General features: G+C 42.7%; 1 pseudogene; it reads right to left on the bottom strand.

Annotated features, from left to right (window-relative positions):
* Positions 1 to 2,668: 2,668 nt before the first annotated feature.
* LOC107649965 (tripartite motif-containing protein 59-like) lies at positions 2,669 to 3,546 on the bottom strand (annotated as a pseudogene).
* Positions 3,547 to 4,174: the final 628 nt, after the last annotated feature.

The following is a 4,174-nucleotide window of genomic DNA, read 5'->3' as shown; positions in this document are numbered from 1 at the left end:
TGTCTTGGAACTGATAACTGATTCTAAGACAGAAGGTTAGGGTTTTAAAAAAGACTCAGACAAGAAGACCTGAATTCAAATCCTATCTCAAATATTTATTTAGATGACTCTGAGGAAGTCATTTAACTTCTTTGTTGCCTAAGTTTTCTGGAGTTTATACTTGAGGCTCTCTATAGCTCCTTCTAGCTCTATATCTATGATACTATGCAAATAATTTATCATGTAAAATAAATATATATAATACTGATAAAATAATATATGCCAAGGAGGCCACAGTCCAGCAAGACCTTCCTTTCTGGGAAGTATGAATGCCAGCTCTCAAAAACCTGAGGGAATATCAACCTGGGTTGAGAAGCAGAGGATAGGGAGCCTTGGCTGGAAAAACATTGGACACAGAGTGTTTAAGCCATTACGTTTGGGTACTTTTAGCACAATAAAGGCTAGTTTTCTTTTAAAAGAAATTAACAATTGCACTTTGCAAAAGACAAATTACATCTTAACTATTATATTCGAGGGGAGGCTAATTTATAACTGAGATATTTCAGAATAGAGAAAGAAGAGAAGAATGAAGACCCCCCCACTCTCAAAATGGGGTTCAGGGAAGATAGCTGATATGTAGGGTTGGCTCATAGAGAGAAGAGGGGGTTTGAAGATTTTCCCCCTTCTGCCTTCCCTCCTTAGCTAAGCCTGCTCACACAGATTCACTCATCCCTCTTGTTCCCCCCTCCACTACTTTAGACCAAAGGGTCTCCCCTTGATCTATTTATTCACATTTGATTCACAGCATGGGGAACAGATAACTATTTTAATGTCAACTCAATCAGGGGTTAACAAAAAATAACAAGCAGGGAAAGAATGGGAAAGGGAAATGGGGAAAGGGGGTCCCTGTCTCTAATGAAACCCTTTCTCCTCCCTATTCAAGTTTGGGGGGAACTCAGGCCTTGACAGCCTGAGCCCCAGGAGAGAAAGTTAGGTTGACTCACCTTGGCTTTGGCCCCTTGGCCACAGTTCAGACTCAGGGCAATAGGAGCTGAAGTAAAGTTAGATAGAGATTTAAAATGTCTTTCTCAGGTTTCCTCTTCAATAGTCTTTTCAATTGGGAAATGTTGGGGGGAAAGATTTCCAGTCACCAGCAGGAAAGGTGGGTAACCCTCAGGAGAAAGTCTTTTTCCACCTTCTCTCTTTGACTTCTCAGGACTGAGAGAGTATAGCATTCAGATGGGAGGTATAGCAACTCCCCATGGGAGTACTATAACATATATCTGTGGGAATAACCTGAGGTGGGGAGAGGAGGCTAAGGAAATGGGAGAATAATAATGACTCAAAGACAGAAGTAGAAACACATGGGGAGTAACTCGAACTCCAAGGAAGTAAGAGGAACAAGAGAATAGGTGGGAAGTATCAATCCCTTGATACTCCTAGACAAGAGAGTCTGCTTTGGGGGCATCAACATCACTAGGAAAAGTGGAGTTTTACTCCTGGTGTCTAAGCTATGAGCTGGTGTTTTGTTGTTTAGTTGTTTTCAGTTGGATCCTACTCTATATGACCCTTTTTGGGTTGCATTTTTTTGGCAAAGATACCAGAATGGTTTGCCATTGTCTTAAAAAAAGATAAAGAGAGAAGTTTTGTGCCCCGATGGGAAGCTTGGACTTTCAGTATGGAGAGGGGGAAAAAGATAAGAACCCCCTTATCAAAGCAGGGTTCAGAGGAGACAGCAGATGTAGCGGGTTGGCTCAGAAAGAGGAGAGGGGGTTTGAAGATTTTCCCCCTTCTGCCTTCCCTCCTTTTTTTTTTTATAAAGCATTAAACATTTACTGGCCAAAAAGGAAAAATAAATTTCAATTCAAAATAATTTTTAGGAAACTCCCTCAACTTTGATTAACTTCCACCAATCCAAGCATTCTGCTTCTCCTTGGTCTTTGTTTTTAGGCCCATCAGCCCTACTGAAACATGGCACATTAAGCCTTCCGCCATTATGGGTAGCCCCAGCATGGGTTCACCCTTTGCTTCCCAGATCTAATTAAGAACTGACTAGAGAGAGGAAGGCAGAGTTAAAATTCAGATCCAAATTCTCATAAACAGGAAATCATGTGAACTGAAAGGCCCTCCAGGAACTGATACAGAGCAAAGGAGAACACTGTACACAGAGACAGATACACTGTGGCACAATTGAATGTAATGGACTTTTCCACCAGGAGCACTATAATGATCCAGGCCAATTCTGAGGTATTTGAGAGGAAGATTCTCTCCACATTCAGAGAAAGAATTGTGGGGGCAGAAACACAGAAGAAAAACAACTGCTTGATCATATGTGTCTTCATATATCAAGTAATTTAAAGTAAAAATAATAAAAGAAGAAAGGGAATCATTATCCCATGGGAATCCCTTCAGCTTATGGTGAGCAAGGCATACAGATTCCTTAATTATAATGTTGAAAAAAGAATGATTCAGAGATTGAGAATCTTCAGAGAAATGTCCTGAACTCTCATTGTGTAAAATGGGTAGCATGTTAAATATGAACAGCAACATCCCTGAAATAACTCATTTCTAATAACTGATAAATAATTGTCAATATAAAAATGCAGAAAATTTTTGCAAACTGCCCCTTCTTCTCCATCCTTTGGGGGGAGAGTTTTATTTTAGTCACAAGATTTTTATTTGACTGATTTCAGTTCTGGCCCACTCTTCCTACAGGGGGACAAATCTCAAGAAGCTGAACACTGGGCAGCTTTCTTTGTTTCAGTGCCTGCACCTGCTGACAAACACTATGGAATTTTTCCAGGAACTTAAGTGGAGACTCCTCGTCTCCCAAAAAGGCAGTGAATGACTGTAATTAGATATGCTCTTCTCGTATTTCTTTCATTCTATCAGTTTGTGGAGTGTATTCTTCATCAATCGCCTTCCCAACATCATCCAAGGCATATAGTAAAGCATTTTTCTTCAGATCCAAGATATCATTAAGCTCCTTAAAATAGAGGAGGATGGTTTCTTTATCACTTTGGACAACTTGTTCCACGTGGGATTTCTGCTCCTCTAACTTCTCAAAGATCAACCAGAAATCTTCCCAGTGACTATCAGTGTCATGTCAATCAAATGCTTGAAGAGTTTGGGGGGCTCCTCCTTTTCTTTCTTGTAGGCACTGTGAAGGTCTTCCATGGGGTGTCCTTGGTGCTGGCCAATGGTAAGGCAGTGGCCACACACCGGCTGGTGGTCCTGCAGGCAGTAGATGTTGAGTGGCTGGCTGGAGTGCTCAGGGCACGTGATGTCATCTGGGTGCTCTTCCTGCTTGTATTTTTCAATAATAGCCCTCAGGTCAATGTTGACGGGCAAAGATTCAATGCCAGGGGGAGGGATTTCAACTGTACACCTGCAATTAGGGCATGTCAGTGGAATTCTCATGGCTCTCAGCCAGCAGAAGTTCACAGATGCCTGAAGAACATTTTCCAGACAATTTCTGCAAAGTTTATGGGAGCATGGCAGGACTTGATGATCCTCAGATATGTGATAACAAATGGAGCATCTAAGTTGTTCCCCAAAATTATACATTTCCATAGCGGCAGTCCAAAGAGATGTTAGAAGAGCCTCCCCAACAGGGTCTCCGGTTCAGTCAGCAAGTTCTCCACTCCTGCCTTCCCTCCTTAGCTAAAGCTGCTCTCCCCAATTCACTCTTGTCATTCTTGTCCCCCCTCCACTACTCGAGACCAAAAAGTCCCCTTGATCCTGTGCACTCACACTCAGCTTGGGGAACAGATAACCTTTAATGTTAACTCAATCAGATAATACAAAAGGAATAATGGGCAGGGAAGAATGGGAAAAGGAAAGTGGGGAAAGGGGGTCCTTGTCTCTATCTAAAGCCTTTTCCTCCCTCCTCGGGTTTGGGGGGAACTCAGGCCTTGGCAGCCTGAGCCCCCTGAGAGAAAGTCAGGTTGACTGACCCCTGGGCAACAGGAGCTGAGGTAAAGTCTGCTCAGGTTTCTCTTCAGAAGCCCCTTCAAATGGGAAATGTTGGGGGGAAAGATTTCCAGTAACCAGCAGGAAAAATGGGTAACCCTTAGGAAAAAGTCTTTTTTCCACCTTCTCTCTTTGGTGTCTTAAGACAGAGAGACCCTTACTGTTCTCCAGCCAGAGTCTTCTCTCCTCTAGATTCCCTCCTGGGGCCCCTCCCCCATCGAGG

Source organism: Monodelphis domestica, chromosome 5, assembly GCF_027887165.1.
Source record: "Monodelphis domestica isolate mMonDom1 chromosome 5, mMonDom1.pri, whole genome shotgun sequence".
Taxonomy (NCBI): Eukaryota; Metazoa; Chordata; class Mammalia; order Didelphimorphia; family Didelphidae; genus Monodelphis; species Monodelphis domestica.
This window is presented reverse-complemented; position numbering and strand designations above follow the sequence as displayed.